Source organism: Corapipo altera, unplaced genomic scaffold (genome assembly GCF_003945725.1).
Source record: "Corapipo altera isolate COAL_440 unplaced genomic scaffold, ASM394572v1 44, whole genome shotgun sequence".
Lineage (NCBI taxonomy): Eukaryota > Metazoa > Chordata > Aves > Passeriformes > Pipridae > Corapipo > Corapipo altera.
The window spans coordinates 1694976-1714735 of NW_020884880.1; the positions used below are offsets into that span (position 1 = coordinate 1694976).

The 19760-nt window shown below is 38.7% G+C and overlaps 1 long non-coding RNA gene across 2 annotated transcripts in view; it reads left to right on the forward strand.

Moving 5' to 3' along the window:
• The first annotated feature begins 222 nt into the window (after positions 1-222).
• LOC113945140 overlaps positions 223-19760 on the forward strand; it is a 49217-nt gene continuing 29679 nt past the window's right edge. For both annotated transcript variants that reach the window (XR_003526962.1, XR_003526961.1), the window contains exons 1-2: positions 223-321; positions 1657-1920. This is a non-coding gene — a long non-coding RNA (uncharacterized LOC113945140). The remainder of the gene's footprint in view (positions 322-1656; positions 1921-19760) is intronic.

Sequence of the window (19760 nt, forward strand, 5' to 3'; positions counted from 1 at the left end):
ACAATTCTCTGGCAGCTAGGGAATTATTCTTAATTATGTCCTGGACACTTGTAATGGTTTTGAGTTTAGGTCTTCCTTCCTGGTTGCCAGGAAGGAAGGAAGGAAGTATTCCATCCTATTCCTTTACGTAATCCAGCATATAAATAGACGGAGAGAGAAGCCTCTTTCTCTCTTCCCTTCCGGTGAGGTTTGGAGACAGCAGACTCGCTCCTGTGGGGGAGCTGAGGCCTGGCCGGGCCTACAGGGCCTGTTGTTTCTGCCGATCCAGTGTCTGGCAGTGTGGCGGCGGCGTTTGGGCGATTGTACTATCCCAAGGAAATAGTAAGATATTCTTTTGCTGATTCTTTAGTTTACCAGATCCTGAGTTTTTTGATTGTGCATATCTGTTTTGGGTTTGTCCTTTTTTTGTCCTTTTTTTCCCCTTCCCTTTCCCTTTTCCTTTTGGGATTGTATATAGTATTTCAACTGTATATAACACTTCACCGCCTTCTACCATGCAATAACCCTTAAGAACCTGGACCATCATATGTAACTGGGTCATTATCAGTTTTAGCAACGGAAATTAATCACCTCTGGTAGAGCTGCATTGGTAGAAATTGTCGTAGAATGTTACTCAGAGTTTCACTACCGTCTCTTATCCCTAAAAGGACAAGATGCTATGACCAGTTCAGGAGATGGATGGTAGATGTTTTCCTGTTTTCAGGTACTCACAAAGAGCTTGGCAGCTCTTTCATGCGTTAATCCTGCAGGCAGTACTAACTCAGAATTTCCAAAGACTTGCCATCACAGTGAGATGTGGAATGATTATGCAGTTATCTAAATGGAGTGCCATCAAATGCAGGTATGTCCAGAGTATTGGAAAAAAGCCTCTATAAGGTGCAAAACAAAATTATTGAAACAGAAGAAGCCACTGAATGCAGAAATAACTCTAATATAATTACACATTATCTAAAAATACTGAGGCTGATGGTAATAAATACAGTCATAAGAACTGGGGTAACATTCAATCCATCACAGGATTCAAAAAAAACAGTTAGAAAGAAACAAGAATCATAACAGATAAGGAACAGAACAAACAGAACAAAGTGCTGCTAATCCTTATTAGGGTAAAAAAAAGTCCAGTCTTTTATGTTCTCACTGCTAGACACTGCTTTCAAGGAAAATTACATGGTTGATATCTGATTTTTTTTCCATATTTTGCATGATCAGTATGACAGCCTTCCAATCTCTGCCTTCTCCACTTCCTGCCTTCTGTTTATGTGATGATTAAGGACAATTTAAGGAGCAGAGATTTCCATTGTGGCAGCCCCAGATGAGGAACTGGAGGATTGTAAAGCTAGTCATCCAAAGAGTAAAATGGCTTCCTCACACTTATTCACTGTGCTGTGGGCTATAGACAGCCCATGGGAGAGCTGTGTACATGGCCTATGTTGCAAAGAGAGTGCAGACCAGAGTCAGAACTTACAGTTACCTGAAAATTTTAACCAAGTTGCATATAATCAAAAGAAAAGAACAGGGAATCATGCATGGCATCACCAGTTGAACCTTCTGTGTTTGTGGCCCTTTATTATCACCATTATCCATGTCCAGATCATTCCATGTAATTGTTCAAGACTGTGTTTATAATCACAACATTTCACCCTTCCGTCACGACAGATGGGCTGCTGATTCCTGCAGCACTCCAATGACTGCTGCAATCCATAAACAGAGACCTAAGAAGTACTGGCAGAGAAAAAATGAGCTGCAGGCAGAAAGCTCAATATCAGTGTAAGCCATTTGAAAAGCCATTTGACAAACTACATAGACCTAGACCCAAAACCTCTGCTGGTTTTGGGAACAGTTCTGAAAGATGCCCTAATCTGCTTTCAGCTCTAGTGCTCCAAAGAATGACAGTGACAGATAGGAATAACAAGAGAACAGGTGCAGTAGTAGGGATGATTGAAATCTCTTATCCAAAATGTTGGCTTTAATCAGATTTTAAAAAGAGAAAAGTTCAAAGAAGGCAAGTTCTATTTTGCAACAATCCCATGAACTCTCAGAAAACAATCAGTCAGTAAATTTCTTACCAAGCCAGCATGTTTATGAAAAGTAAAAGAAAAGTATGTTCATGAGAGTACCAGGTTCGTGAGTGCCTTGCTTTCATACTTGCTCAACATTATCTTCTTCCTGCCTTTCCAAGGACTTCACAATGTGTACACATACGAATTTGTGAGTAAATGTATGCTTTTTCAAAAATTTCTAGTTAAATTGAAAATAAGTTTGTGCTACCAGCTAGTGACTTTTGGTTATAACTTCTCATTTTCTACCAATCGCTGCTTTAAAGAAAACCATGCATGTTTCTGAGCTTAATGATCCTACTTTTTCCCTGGAATGAAACCAAAAGTAAAGCTCTAATCCTTGTCACTTAACTGACAGATGACTATCATCTTAGATAAATGCAAAAAACTCTGAAAAACAGATCTCTACATAATTGTGTCAACTATGCTTGCAGGGTCCCTTCACCTCCAGCATTTTGTGTCTGATAGCAGTCTCCTGTCTCTCGAAATCAAAACTGTGTTGGTCAGAACTTTCAAGGCTGAAAATTTTCCTTTCTTTTTTCACTTGCAATCAACTGGCTAAACAGTTGTTTTGTAATTGTCACATGAAAGTAAAGCCATTTATGCAACCCTTTCATTACTAATTAAGATTTAAAATATTTTTATAACTTTCTAGAAAAAAACTTGATGAGGCCACTTTGTGAGAGAATCATGGACATCTGCTGATCTTTATCTGAGAAAAATTCATTATCAGAATAAATTCACAGAACAGTTACAGTGGCACTGCAGCTGGTGGCACACTTCGTCCTATAAGTTCAGTTCCTTTTTCTTCATGTCCTTCTTTAGAGGTTTGTCCTTTCAAATTAAAAGAAAATAAAATAATATTCATTGCAAAACTTTGTTTAAAGAATTAATTAAACATTGAGTAACTGAGTATGAATAATAAATGCTAAATAAAAGAACCCTTTTTTCCCAGCTGTGTGGTGCCAGAGAACAGTTACAACAAGATATTTCTGCCCTGGTCTGTTCCTTCCAAATGACTTCAGAGTTGATTTTTTTCATGGTTATTCTTTTTCTATTCTTCATTATTATTTTTTTAGTATGGATCTTCCCCTTCCTGTGTTTTACAAATCCACGAGCGAAAAACATGTCTTTTCCTTAAAAGACATTTGTCTCTTTTTTAAAGCAAATTACAGCAAAAGGACCTCCATTATCTGAACTGAAAAAGGTCTAGGATACCATAGGTAATGGAAATATGTAGGAAACATAGGTGCTAGTTAACCACAGATCCAGCATAAGTGTAATTTGGCCAGTGCTGACACAGAACTCATAAGCTTATCCTGACCAAGTTGAGAGCTCATACAATCCACACCAAAAATGCCCCTGCACTGTGGCTTGCTTAAGGACCAGGTCCTTAAGGTATCTATGTGTTTGGATGGAGAAATAGTTATCAGAAAACATCACCCCAACAATAGGAAAAGTATGTGCTGAGAAGTAAAACATGGAAATATCCCAAAGACTAGAAGTCCTGCTGAATACACAACATGGTCCCTGCTCGAAGAGGGGCTGGGGCACATCGCTTGATCTGTGCTGGCTCTGTGTCCTCACTCAGGGCTGCATAGGAAACCACAATTCCCTCTCACGGTATGAGAAGATGTGGAAGCGGGTCAGTAATGGCCAGTATGAGGTTTAGAAAGTCTGACACCGAAGGGCTATGTCTCTACTCAGTGTTTTCAGATCCTTGATTCTCCACAAAGGTACCTCAGATCTACCAGGATGAAAAGTCTGGCCTTGTTCTGGGTGCAGAACCAAGAGTACTGTCCTAGGACCTAATCTGGGCATGGGAGAGGAACATCCTCCTCCACGTAGCTCTGTGCCTGAGCTAAGCTTCAAGGCAAGACACTCTCCAAAATTCTAGGCAGTGGGCAAAAGAAATGTGTTGTATAAACCAGTAGTATTTTCGAGAATATGTCAGTGGTATATGCTTTGCTAAGTGCATCAAGGATTGCTATGTATTTTTATTAATTCATTATGGTTGATCCAGTTATATAAACAGGAAATGGCAATAGATTAGCTCCTGGAGAGTGTTTCATATGGGATTACATTTAATGCTGAAATTCCTGTCAAACTCTTAACTTTCAAAATACTGATAACACAGTACATACTGTGCACTTTTTTGAACACTTGAGCAATGCATTCCCTGCAACACGCTCAGAGCCCTAATAATCAAGATTGCGTTTAGAGAAGCTTAATTTTCATTCTATTAATCTCTCCAGTGGTAAGAGTAATTATTCAGTATTCACTGAGAAGCAATCCCATAACATGCACAGGGTGCCAGTATGTTAGCATGGTTTGAATGACCGCATAGTGAGAAGAAATGTTTCTCTCTCACCAGTAAATTATTATGCAGGTCCTTAAAAAGACTGTGAATTGTATTTGCAAGATATGAAATTCCCTCTGATACTCCAAATTACCTCCAAAGTGTCCTATCTTGTTTAGTACCATCTTTAAGGTCTTCCTTCCAAGACTGCCTTTCCTTTTATAACTACCTCTTTTTTTTCACCATGCACTTTTGTCCAGCCCTACATTCTGCTAAGGACTTTTACCATTATAGTCATTTCTTATTCCTCTTGCCTAAAGCCTTTTTAAACAACTCCTTCTGTATCTTGTGCAGCCTCTTCAGGTGAACAAGGCAGAAAAACAGTATTTGAATAACGTAGGAACCACTGAACGCAAACTGATGAGTTTTCTTTGTGTTAAAGCCATTTCTATTTCCAGGAAGTAAAGATTATTTTTTTACTGTGACTTTTCTTTGAAGAAAATATATCTTCTAACCAATTAATATCTTCCATTGTAAAAGATGCAGAACAGTGAAAACTAAAATGGTCTCTTAGATGACGTTGCAAATCTGTAAGTAACTAAACCTACAACTTAAACTTTGTACCTGTCAATATTATTAATCATGTCTCTTGTGTTTATTTCCTTCTGCAGACTCCTGTCATATATTTTGACTATCCTGAAAAAAACCCTATCTATAGTTTTTATTTATTTAATAACTGCAACATGAGAACAGTCTATACTGGTTTTGAGAATTTGCCCTGTGCACCTGACAGGCAAATTCCTGGATACTCAGCACTGGATGGTCACAGTTATTGTATCTAAGCTTCATATGTTAACTGACTTCTCAAATTTACAGTGGCTGAATAAACATCCAAAGCAAAGTGCCACAGGGATCTTGTCTCTTCTTCTTCAATGTAACTTCAGTAGGCAGCCATGGCACCTGCCCCTGTCTGCAGAGGCTATCTGATTGCTATTCTTTGTTCACTCTCTTAATCCTTCTAAATCTTCTTATTTCTAATTATTATTTAATCATTTATCTCGCTCTATCATCATTATTTATTTAAGTCTATCCTCAGGTGATTCACCTCTCTCCATATAAACTTTGACTACTCTTAATTCTTCTTCCCCACCTGCACTCTCAACTGCTTCTTCACCAGTTCCTACAATTACAAATTTATGAGAGTTATCAAGTCCTCCAGGTCAGGCAAACATATGTTCTCATCAAACAGGAATAAATTCATGCACGCAGTATGTACCTGGACTCTCCTCTTGATATTTTAAGGGGCACGATGTAATGAATAAGCTTATGAATCACATTTGGAAGATGCCAGATTCCTGCTGTATAAGCATTCTTGAGGGCCTGCGGGTACTATTATGTTTGCTTCAGGGTTTATGAAGATGGTGAGGAGCCAGGTTTTGAGAGAGGAATTATTAGCTGCAACGAGCCTGCCACCTCTAGATGAATGTGAGTGATCCTGTAGGAGTCGGCACCACATGCACATGTTCTGGCTTCCTGGAATCCCCAAAGGGAGCCAGACTCCATGTCTCCCTTCCAGAACAATGCAGTCTAGGATAATATAGTGTGAAAGGAAGGCTCATGGCATGCTCTGTGGAACTGAACCACCACAGCTGTGAATATTATTTTTGACTCATACAAACACACATCATACTCAGCGTAGGTGTGTTCTCTGGCGCTAAAGGCTGCACTGTCCTCAGAGAGTGCTCAAAGTTATGTTAATCCCTTGTACTGCAACTATTATGAGGAAGTATTTGTCCGTTTTAAAGAGCTATCGTATGAACTGGAATTATTTATTTTGATCTCCAGGAAAGAAAACTACTGCCATTGTTGCATCTTTATGCTGAGAATTTCTCTTCCCTGCTGATGGGAAACACAAGTCCGGGTACTGCCCTCGGCTATGTGCTTACCAGAGGAGACATCAGAGAAGATGACTGCTGTCAGTAGCTCTCTCCACGCTTTACATGAGCGTGCCCTGTAAAAAGATTGGCTTCTGGTAATCTGCATCTCAGTGAAGTTACAGAAAAACGTCTTGACACAGTTTCCATTTACAGAAGACAACTGCCTCCTCTGTCCCTCAGGCTGGCCTGGCTACCATTCCACTTTCTCCTGAATTCCCCTGAGATTAACTCTTCGTTGTCCAGCACTCCATCATTTATATCACTTCATCACCCCTCAACCTACCTCTTTCAGCTCTCTCCACATTAATTTTGACTCTTCCTTAGACCTCAAAATCATTTAGGCTTTTGCAGTGTGTATGCAGCTGTGTTCATGGTCAGACTCAAGGTCTACCTGAGAGCCAGTAAGGCCAGGGTGAACATTAATGTGTAAGAAATGAGGAAACCATTGAGTGTGACCTTGAATCCTAAACTAACATGACAGTATAAACACAGTCCCAGTTATTGCTCATATGCTCTCTGCCTGTCTGAACAATCTCTCTCTTTTTCTCTCAGGTTCCCCCATTCACTGTCACCAAACTTTCCTTGCTTCCTTCACCATTCCTCACTCTCACTGTGAGATTGGAGACCTTTTAAGCAAGTTGAATAGAGGTATTCAAACAGTACAGAAAGGCTACTAAAAAACACCTGGTCCTGAATGGCTTCACATACGTCTATGCCATAATGAAGTTCAGTCTCTATTTGGATACCTACAGGCCTCTGAAATTCTTAAACTAATCGGTCAGTGATTCATCCAAATTATTTCAGTACAGTCCTCAGAACTCACCTATGTAAGAGAATTGTGAATTCCTGTCCACAGTGTCATGACTTTGCCCAGTCATCCTTCTATCTGATTGATCAGCACTGGTACACAAAAGTATTGACACAAGTGGCCTCATCGATGGCAGAGACAGAGTTAGAACCCAGAAGATGCCTCAAATTCTGCTTCACTTACTTATGGAGAGTGGAGGAAAGCACTGTTATGCTGAATAGTTTTTTATTAAATATTCAGGTTTTTGTGTCTTGCTTTACCTTCACAAAGGGTTACCAAATTTCAGCGTATTCCCCAGCCACTGCCGTCACTCTTCATTCTGATAATTGTTTTACAGGCAGGAAACCCCACTATTTATTAAATCACTTTTTAATGAACATATAATAACAACTAACAATAAATGAAACTGGAGAAGGCAAGAAGGACCCATAATCTTAGCCATCAACTCTGTCTAAAAGTGTCAAACATGATGCTAATTTAATTTATGATTTAAGATTACAGAAATTGTACTATATTAATTTCCATTTCCACTGCCTCAGCAGTCATCTAGCATTGGACAGATGGCATCACAACCAAAACATTTTTTTGTCCCTTATATACATTTCCTCCAGTAATTTACTTTATCATGATATAGCATATCTGAAGAAAACAAAAATCACAATGTCTGTTAGGATTGTAGAAGATTGGTCTCAATTAGGGGTTACATATAAATTTCCTTTCCTATGGTTTTTCAAATAAATTATTAGTTTTCAATATCTAGTTCTCAACAAAAACTTTAAGGTTTTCATTGTTTTCCCCCGAAGGTCCTCACAAGCCTGGTTTTCCTGGATTACGTGATGGATCAGCAAGGGATGGCATATCACAGAATAAACAAACTGAGCAATAGAGAATGACAGACTAACAAGAAAATCAACTAGAAATTTTATCAAGTCTCTAGCTGCATATTTGAGTTTTGATTTTTAGACAATTTTTGTGTTTAATGTCAAAACTTCTGGGTTCTCCCTCTTACCTAAAAACTTTTTCCAGTCAGCCCTATTCCCATCTTGATAGTCTGATTCTTGTTACAAATGCTTCATCTAGACTGCAAGATTTCTTTCTATTTTCAACTTTCATTAATTATACATTAATTTTTTTCTCTATGTCCTCTGTACTCTGATGTTTCCAGACACAACCATTCTGTGACAGACAGACAGGGACTATACTAGTTGTTCTTTTCAAAGTTCAGTAATTTTAGTATGTTTACAATTCTTTTTCCTCTCCTTTTATGAACCTGACCATCTGTGACAAAGAGGAAGTGTAACCAGCCATTCAAAATACAGTAAGTTTTAGCATTTAGTTTAGGATAATATACTACTTTTTTTATAAGCTATTGAATACAGAAAAAAGCATGTTCTAACTGTACTGTGGTTTAGTGGGTACGTGAGAGAACCAAAACTAATCCTAGTTCTGGTGAAGTCCAAGACCACCAGGAACAACAATCTAATGTAGTATTCACCAAGGTAGGTGGCCTTCTGGATCAAACAATACAAGTGAAATCGTTACTGAGAATGAAACAGAGAGGTAAGAAAATATGATCAATATTCAGGAATGTATCTGGAGAAGGAGCAAGACACCTGGCATTTTAGAGGATGCAATGGAAGGAATGAAAAAGTAGGCAGGAAAGTAAACTTACATGGGGAGATAGGTAGAGATTTATAAAATGGGAGATCTATGAATTTTATGTAAGACATTCTCAGGTTTCAGTTATTGGAAAACCATGTCTGCAGCAAACATTTCACAAGAGCATGCAACATGAAGCAGTTGGTATGGAAACTGAGATGCATAAGAATATAACTTCAGAATACTACAGAGTCAGAGCAAAGACTGTCAGCACAGTATCCTGTATTTAACAGTAATTAATACCAGTTCCTTAGAGAAAAAGCAGAATAAAGACAACAGGTACAAAGTGACCTCTGCCTACTATGTATTTTCTGCCCGGGAGGAAAGCCTTCTTGAGACAGAGGGAAGTTAGTGGTCATGAACAGATATGTGTCCAAACCCCTCGTTGAATAGACTGCTTTTGGCTTTCTATGAAAACAATTTCATATTTTCATTCTGAATCTCTTCAACAAGTCATGTCTGCTATAGAAAGAACTAAAGTGAGTCTAGAATGGAAGCATGCAGAGAGATAACAATCTGTTATGATTATACTTTTCCTGAGGAAACTGTCAATTTCACTGGTGAATCTGTATATACTCACATTACACTGCATGTGTTATACCTGGAATAAGAACATCCCAAACCCTTTGCTCTTCACCATCACAATCACAAACCAAGTGCTTGGAAAGACACGGCACCTGGATGAGTTCAGGCTCCCTCCACTGCTGCCAGCAGTGTTGCGCTCAGTACAACTTTGAAAAGAGTCAGTTGCAACTTTCAACTACTTTTCTGGACAAAAAGAAAATTGAAGAGTCAAGTAAACCTGAATCATGGTTTCCTGCTAAGTTACCTCTACGGCTAGTCTGCTGCAGGACACCACAGACCTTCACACGTCAGTTGGCCATTCCAAGTCAATGATTGAAGATCCAGAAAAAATAGAAAGAGCAGTATAAAATAATGTAAATAATTCTAAAACCTTGTCTCTCAAGTCAAGTGTGTTCTTCTATACTTTCAGCCATCAATTTTAACATGCCAGGAAGCTTGACTCTACGTGAGCAAGCTGCATCATCTCCTTCGATCAGTGCTTTTAAAACATCATAGCTCACATCAGATTGTCTAGTGCAATTTCTAGATAGACTGATTTCCAATAGCATCAAAAAGGCAGTGTAAGCAGCATACTCCTCTCTTTACTTTTTTATGAACCCTGTGAAAAATTTGTCTTTTTTTTTCTTGCACTGAGCTTTAGGCTGTTAGACCAGTGAATGCTACACCAACCAGCATGACTTCCAACATCTCACAGCGAGTCATTTATGTCTGAGTGATTGTTTCAAAGCAAACAGTGGCATACATGAGAGGTGCCCAGGCTCCCCACAAAGGCAGGCCACAGGACCTAACTCAACACCTCTGCAGGTGCACATTTGCAGCACGCACAGCAAAGCCTGCCCTGAACACTTTCAGGGTTGGAGCATCCACAACATCTCTGGGCAACCTGTTCCAGGGTCTCACCACCCTCATAGCCAAAAATTTCTGCCTAACATCTAACGTAAACCTACTCACTTTCAGTTTGAACCCATTCTCTCTTGTCCTATCACAGTTCCTGATGAAGAATCCCTCTCTGGCTTCCTTGTCCACTGTCTTCAGATACTGGAAGGTTGCTATGAGGTCTCCATGCAATCTTCTCCAGGCTTAACAGCCCCAACTTTCTCAGCCTGTCTTCACAAGGAGGTGCTCTAGTAGTACCCTTATCAACTTCACGGGTCTCCTCTGGACTTGCTTTAACAATTCTATGTCCTTCTTATGTTGGGTGCACCAGAGCTGGGTGCAGCATTCTGGGTGGAGTCTCACAAAAGCAGAGTAGAGGTTCAGAATCATTTTCTTTGATCTGCTGGACACGGTCCTTTTGTTACAGACCAGGATTCATTTCATCAACCATCACTCCCAAGTCCTTTTCTGCTGGGCTGCTCTGGTTCACTTTTCCACCTAGTTCTTCTGCAAGATCATGTTTTTTAGAACTAACATGGATGTATTCCCCCATTTAACTGAGATTTATCATATTCCGCCCAGCAAAAGACCTGCAAATCTGAAGGTTGTCTTCCTGTCATGAGCAAGAAATTCCATGAGATACGCAAGTGGTCAATACCAACAGCAGCCAGAGCAGACAGAGATCTTACAGCTTCTGTAATCCTAAGCATCTGCAAGCCACATAGACTAGAAATCTCATTTCTCTTCAGAAGTTTGACTTTACCATGTATCTGTACATAATTAAATACTTCTGATTCCAAATATCAAGTATAACAATATAGCCCAAGCTAGATTCCATTTATAGTAACCACCTCCAGATTTGGATAGCATTCTGAAAAGTGGTAAGCTAAACATTTTCAGCTATCTTTACAAATGTAGTGAGAGAAAAAATAAAATGACATTTATAAGCAGGAGAGAATTTCCTTTTCAATAATTCCAGGAAAGACTATTCTTATGGTAGGGATTATACTACAAATAAGAAATGGTATAGATTTAACCCATTGTCATTAGTCTTAACGCTGTAATTCTGTGGTTGCAATCAAATGTCATGCCTTTGCTATTAGCAGATGTTCTCCAGAGTCCAGACAGAAGTAAATGTGTTCAGAAAGACCTCAGGAATATCCTGTTTTTCTGGCACCAATTTAAAATATAATTCTCATTAGAATGGTGTCTCTTTTTTTTTTTTCTAGAATTAAATATATTTTGCCTTCAAAAGAAATCCTGTTACCTTTAAGTGAAGTGCTCTTCGGATCCTATTGCCAGAACCAACATTCTGTCATTTCTATCACAGTTTACTTTGTAATATGATGATCATTTAGCTAGAAGTTTGATATTCACATTTAACAGAGAGGAAAGGAGTGCACTTTCATGCCCTCTCTATTTTTCGTATCCAAAGCCAGAAGCAAGGGTAGTTTCCCCACGATTTCAGTGAGAGCAAGACTGGGACACCAGAATATTGGGTTATGGGCACAGGGATCAGGTCTCTCTCTGTAGTCTGAACGATGCCAAACACAATAGTTGTACCAAGCAGACACTAAACACTAATAGCAATGAGGAAATCACAACACATGTTGTGGATTTTATTTGGTATATCTAATAAAACAATGCATTATCACGGGTTTAAGACTGTCTGCAAAACAACCCCATGTCAGAGGGAGCACTGTAAGGTGATCCTGGTCATTTCAGAGTGCCAACCACTTTCCCCCCATACCCATACCCCTGCTGCATCGAATGGAAGAGATGTCCTCTTCTCTTTCCCGCTCTGCCCCCTCACTTTGTCCCAAATGGGACAATGGAAAAGGAGCAAGACTGGAACAAAACCTGCAATTCATGCATATGGAGCCCAATCATCCTCAAACTATCAAGCAGATTTTCAGATGAGGTAGTAGAGCAGGGTGTCTTTCCAGTGCCAGGCAGAATTCTGCCCCTCGCTGATGTATTTCTGGATAGGATGTTTTGTTGGGTTTAGTTTTTTTTCTTTTCAAGCCAGTAGCAGATGGCTCACCCGTCTGATTTCATCTGGCAATTCCCCTGCTCCTGCATTGCCTTCCTGGACCACTCCACAGCCACAGTATGAGGCAGTTTCAGAGCTTTCTGGTGCATAATTGTCATATCTATTCAGAATTACAAAGTGAGATACTGACAACAGGAAGTTATTTTAAGTTCTGGGCTTATTTCTATCCAACGTTTCCTTCTACATTCAATTTCTTCCTAAGCTGTGAACCATTCAAACTACGCTTTTCATATAGCTGAAAGCAGATTTGATTAATATGATTTCTTTGTGAAAACCTGAGAAGATTAAGGAGCAGTGATGTAGAGAACATATGCCCTTTCTCAACATGACATTCTCTAACATTATACAGGGGTCTGCAGATCCTTCCAGTCATTATATTGTTCCCACTAGTAGTATCTAAATAGAGAAAAACCTATCATCAGGGAAGAATTTCATTTTTTTCATATTGTAGTTCCAATCTCATGTGCAGGTCAACAAATCTGCAGCTGTATCGATTTCATTCTGTAACTAGGCAGGAAAGGCCACATTTCAAGGGAGAATTTGCAGATTGTTTTTTCTTTGTATTACAGGGACTTTTTGTGATGGTCCCTTAGAAAAAAATTAAGATTGGCCAGATGACTTCTATGCTCAGTGAAGCAAAATGCCAAATAAATATATTTATAGGTACATCATTTACTGTTCTTTCTCTGTGTATCCCAGAGTGTTACTAACCATGAAACACTTTCCAAAATCAGTGGGGGGAAAAATCAGTCTGGTATTGATTGAATATGGTTTCTCATCTGTCTCATGACCTTTTCCATCATATGTAATTAGAAATGGAAAGGTCTTAGCTGCATGCTTGCAGTACCCTCCAGAATACAGATAGAAGGTTTGGTTCAGTGTTGAGATACAGTGAAAGCACACTGTCCATAGATTTTAGGATTTGGCAATGTGAGTATTTGTTTCTCAAAATAAGAAATACAGACCATGCCAGTACTTTCAAGCTGATGCAGTATAGTATCAGTAGTTTTTAACTGTATTACCATAATATCTTGGATTGGATTGCACATTGCAGAGGATTAATACAGTTTGCAACCCTCTACAGCACAGGAAAACATCAAACCTGATGATTGCATGATATGATTTTTGTTATGCTGCTGCAGGGATTTTTCTATGTCAAACAGTCAACATGATTTGCTAACCAGTGGTTAAGGAGATGATTATGATGCCTGTTTCCAAAAGCATTTATATGAGTTCCTTGTGGTGAGTCAGGCTGCTGCTTCCGAAAGTCTGAAATCTTAAGCAGTCGTATTGACCACAGACCCTTGCAAAATTAGGGCAATAGCACTTCTGATTTTGACACCTATACTTCCTTGATTTTGGCTGTATTTAAAGGTTTGTATGAATGCCATTACAAACTGACCCTGACCCCATACACACAAGGAATTAAACGACAGAATCATATGCCTTTCCCAATGTGAAAAGCAGAGATGTTGGTTATGGGAACAGAGAAAAATTAAATACCTTTCACTTTCAGATACAGCTCTATTTCTATTTTAATGTGAAAATATTCTAGCAAAGTACCAGAGAAGTTGTTGTTGATGCTTTCTTCCTGTGTGGGGCCTGCAGCTCAGCAGGATGTGTTTGTTGGCTCACTATTTGTAACTCTTGTAGAGAATTGTTTGAGAGACTGATTAACGATGGGTAAAATAGCTTTTCAGTATGGAGGATGATGTATTACTTCAGATGATAAGCAACTGTCAACCTCCTGTAACTATTTGCTGTGTGATTTCGAAAGGACAGTTACTCATATTGCACAGGACACAACTAAAATTATCACAGACTCAGAGGAGAAGTCATTGCACATCATGGGTGGCTGAAGAGATTGATCCAATTTTTGAGACTGTCATCCGCTTTAGAAATCTTTCCCCACAATCTGCGTGAGTCCACAGGGGCATGACATCTGACTGACAGTATCTGCCAATCCCATGTCTTTCAAAAATCACACACATACACAAACGCATTTTTTCAAACAGCTGACACTCCTTCCTGATTTCGGGGACCTGCTCAAACCCCTGAGGACTCTGATTAAGCAGTGCGTAAAATGTAAAAGATTCAGATCATTTCAACTCCCTGCTTTGGTTTCTGACCTTTACAAAGGTGTTGTACCTGTTATAGGAGAACAGCTTTATTGAGTCACCATAAATAAGAGATTTGTAATTCAGTGATATGTAATTGTCCTGGTTGTGAATTAATGGACTGTAATTTCTATTGGCACCACTACAAATTTTTTAAAACATAGATGTGAACAGAAACAACATTTCACAACAGAGTATATACAGGTAGTACTCTAGATACAGTTCTTCAATTTGTTTTTACCAGAAATATAATTGGATAGTAAAACAATAATGTGCTTATCAGACTGCCAGCTAAGAGCACATTGGCAGTGAGAAAGAAACATGTATGTGACAATGTGACGATTCATCATATCTGTAAAAACAAATAAACACCTCCAAAAGAACAAAACAGAAAAACACTAGTTAGTGTTGTTTCTAAAGTCCTAGTCTTCTTGTAAAGGAAAAATAAAAATAAAACAATGATGGTTTTCTTGCAAAAGATGTGATACAATGCCATCTCCTGGTTAAAAATATACCAGTTTTGTATTGAACACTTATCTACTTACACATGTGCACAACTGGATTATTTTGTGTATGATTTCACAACAACCATACACTCGATTGCTCGGACTAGTAGACCACAATATATCCACCACTGAACTCTCTGGAGCCCAGCCTGAAGGCAGAGTCTTACTACTCAACAGTTAAAGTTCAGTACAGGTTTATATCTGAAGACAAGAATATCTCTATTTCATATGCTAGCGATGGGGTTTGGCCTCCAATTTTAACATACTCATTTTTCATAAAGTATCAGATTTTTTAATAATGTTTCCTTGTTCAAAGATTTATCAGTTTTGGCAGCACAAATGTTTTAAAATTAGGCCTTTGTGAATTTTCTCTTGAGAACCTCATGTGTTATTAGAGTCATATAGCCACAAACTCTTAACTCTGTAACATGCAGAGGCATTTTCATAGCAGTTTGGAGATATGGAAGATTTAAATGTTTCCCAGTTTAACCAAAATAAGAAACATTTGCCACTAGGGAAGGCAGCAGCTCTTTTAAGATACCTTAAATACCTCACTCCTCTGGTTCTTTTGAACTGCCAAGTACTTTAAAATAGTGACAGGATCAAGGTAAAGGTAGTGCTACTGCTTATTAAACTGAATAGCTGGAAGAGTTGATAATTAATACTGGACACACAAACGCACAGAGATATCAAATTTCTGCAATACCTTTCAGTCCAGGGGCAGGGTTTATCCATTGCCTTTTACGTTTGAAGAAACTCTAGGACTTAATTCACGATACTGAAACTTTCCCTAAAATCTTCATCTATTCCAAGATCCTTTAAAAGGAGGCTACACCCCTTGTATAGTAGTTCAGCGTCCTGTCCCTTCACTGCCAGGCTACATAGTCCAAAAGTACACTATGGTCTACAGAAATCCTCTCTACAGAGACAAGCAAAGGGAGAAACCTAAAGAGGACTTGAGCATGATGAGTAGAATTGGTGGTGTTTCCCACTTCTGATTCACCCTCTTATTTCAGAATCCCACTTTGCCTTGTCTGAATTTTCTGTATGCATCTCATGAAGGGGAAAATGGGAGAGAGATGCATGGAAAGGCAACTGCCACCACTCCAGAGGAGTAGCACAAGGGAGCTCCATGAATGCATCAGTATGACCACAGTTATTGCAGCATATTTTTACTTCTTTAGACTTAGAAATATCAGAATTGTTCCTGATGGGTGATAAATTCCTTAACAAGAACTTGATTTCTATGTATGATAAGAGAATAAAGCTGATCAATGGAGAGAATTATTATATTGTAAAACTACAGCAGTGAGAGCACTGTGACAATTACTGGGTATTTATTCAACTGATTTTCCTTGAGGAATTTTAATGAGGATTTCACACTTCATAACCACATGCTTTAGATTCTGTCAGTAAAAATGTTAAATGCTTCTGTTAAAGTAATGTGACACTGCTTTTACTGCACTCACTTATATTTTAGCAGGACGAGAGCATGACCACTTTTTTTTCAGATGTCCTGGGAATGTTTTTAATTATTTATGTTGTGGTTGAATCCCTCAGTATGTCACTAAACCCAGACAAAAATGACAATGCCAGCCTCATAGTGGAACAGTTGTGGAAAGTCCTTCAGCTTCCCATGTGCAAGTTTCCCTGTGCTCTCCATGTAGCTGGCAGCAGCATTGTGCGTAATGCACAAGAAATGCTTATGGTGGGATTAGAAGTGGCAAAATCCATCAATTTATGTAGAGAAAGTTCCAAAGTTAAACTAATTTATTTGCAGTAATGGCCATCGCATGTTATTGATTTGTATGATTACAGAAAAATTAAGCTTTTGGTTCCCAGTGCTTAGATTTAATCTTATGAATATGGTAGTGGGATTTGAATAAAGAAGAGGATCAATTGAGGGTTTGGACACTCAGTTTATATTCTTGACTCAGCCCCTGATCTACACTATGATCTTCACAGGCTTCATTTTTCTGTGCTTCTCTTTCACTCTTGTCTTGCAGATTTTAAGTAACATTTTCAGAAAAGATTGTCTCTGATTATGGGATTCTACTATGCCTTGTTTAAGGGGGTGCCAAAGTCATTGAAGCCTCTAAGCTTTACAATACTGCACATAATAACGTAATAACCCATAATGCACCAAAATCATACTTCACAAACTGAAAATTATAATTTGTTATTCCAGATTGCCATTACTGACCTGTGTTTCTGACAGGAGTTGTTCTGCACTGGTTCATGGACATTTCCTAGAATTTTCAGACAACATGGTAGTGTTTAAAGTGCAAAATGTGGAAATATCTTTCAGATAATCTGCACTAAATCATTCATTGCTGTACTCGTTTAAGTGTTTCCGTGTATATGGCATGGTCTGTTTTTTTCTTCTTGGATGTTTAATGTAAATAATCACAAAAAAAGTAAGTAGAGCTGTGTGACCCCCTTGTACACAACAACATACATTTAGTTTTAAGCAATTACTATTTCCACTGATGCTTATGCCAAACCACTGTCATTTACAACTCTGTGAAGCAGAACTGAAATTTCAAATCGGGGGTCTAAATTCCTTCTTGGTGTAACTCTACAACAGTTTATGAGATTACACCAGAAACTAATACAGCCCAGCAAAAGAAAATTACTATCTGACATTTTGGGTTTGAAAATGTGAAAGAAAAATGTCTTTCTTATTGCAGACTTTAATGTCTCTCAGTCATGGTAACTAAAGGTTTGATCACACGGACATTTCATGTGAATAGCTCTTCCTTATTCAGTCATACCACTGATACCAAGCAGATAACTGGATAAAAACAACTCAAGATAATAAAACCTGCAATATTTTCCCACACTAACAATAGGTCATACTTTTTAAAAAAGGATATCAGAAAATCATCACGAAGTTAAAATGTGTGTGTTCGGTTGAAGAGAATCTCCACCATTGAAAAGAGGAGAAAAGGAGAAGTGAAAATTCTAAACTTTTGTAAGGGCTGAAAGCGAAATTGCAGTGACCAACAGTGAAGCAAATAAAAATGCAAAGACTAAAGAGCAAGAAGTATTAAAGTAGGTGAAGATTAAATATGCCGATATGTATTTTAGAGCAGTTATGAATGAATCTAAAAATAAGAGTAAACTTTTTGGCGTAAACTATAATGGTGGTTTGGAAGCTTTACATGTGTCCAAGCTTTCCAAATCTCTCAGCTGTGCTGTCTTTAGAAACCCTCACCCTGACAAAGATTGATAAACTCTAGAAGTAAATCTGGGTGAATACCTAATGCAAATATAGACTACACTCATCACAAATAGCAACATAGGATCAGGGCCATAAAAAAATAAATTGCTTAGGACAGATATAGATTGTGTCTGCTTTCCTTTGGGAGGTAGCTCTCAGCTGACACAATAAAATGGCAAATAGTAATAGCAATGGTTTCAGGTATTGTTCATCTGGGCAAAGACCTCCAAAATGCCTTCTACTACATTCCCATGTATGGCATAGCAGAGGCCAAGGGACCAGCCCTCTCTGTAGGTCTAGTCACAATGACCACATTCATGTATGTAAATGAACAGGCTGCAGGGTGAAGCACTGGTCTAACCACAGAGGGGGTGCAGAACACTCTCCTGGCTTGGGCATCATCAGAGAGTTAAGGAACTGGAGACAGGACAGCAAGAGTGAAGCCACACCCCTTTGAGTGGGAAGAGAATGGGTGCAATGAGTGCCATCCCATTTGGTCTTGGGGTGGAAGGTTGGGATTTGGCCTGTGTTATGTACTTGCCAAAGGGTTTTCTGTGAGTGAAAACCATCTCTAATAAGCAACAGAGACATACCTGTAGTAAACTAGCTCAGTATCCAGCCAAGAGCAGTGACTGACATCTGCTGCTCCAAGGGAAGGTGGAAAAAGGAACTTGGCTCAGCCAGAAGTGTCATGCACTGCATGGGGGAGAGAAAGTCCTTGCTAATAATGTCTGTGGGGACTAACATGTTCTTTAGGCTTATGCCACTTCACATACCTCCCAGGTACCTAGCTAGGAGAAAAGCAGTAGCAGCTCTGGCTCACAGGGATTCACAGTCTCACAGGGAAACGTCCTTCCCTTGCAGCTTTCCCCCAAATCAACTTGCAAATAAGCATGTGGGGAGCTCACTCCTCTGCATGGCCAAGGGAGATTAGAGACAGCATTTCATTTGTGCAGGCCTCTTGGCAAGCGCCTACTGAACTGAATGATTACACAAAAAGTCAGTTATTTTTCTGTTAAAATAAACTTGCTTTTTTAAAAGGAATCAACAAAGCAAATTTTCTGTGAAGTCATTAAACAAATTTTAGTTTAAAAGAATTTATCAGCACTGAAGGATTCAAAGAAAGAGAAGAATTAGGGGAGCCATAGCCAGTCAAAAAAGAAGAAAAGAGAAGAGAGGGGGGAGAAAAGGGAAAATTATTTCTTCTCACTGTTTTCCTTAAGCTGAGGAAGTCAAAACAATCATGAAGAAGAAAGGGAAAATGTGGCATCTGCATTAATCGGCATTAAGCACTTAAAATAAGAAGCTTCAATAACTGTGCAAATTTAAATTTTTGAACTTCTCCTTTCTACCCTTCCTCACTGATATTCATGGGGCAGTAACCATTATTTCCAAACAAAGATAAAAACCAATATTTACTCTTGCTGGAAAATGCAGCTCTAATTTGCTATGAATGCATTCAATTTAGTGTGAATCACTCTGCAAAACTTTTGTAATATAACCCAAAAAAGAACTAGACAAACAAGTATGCTTTTTTGGTTCAGTCACTAAAGAAAAAAGAAAACAAAATGTAGTCAGTTGAGTTTGAATCAGAACACACATTTTACGGTTTTTTGAAAAATATGGAATTTTCGGGGGAT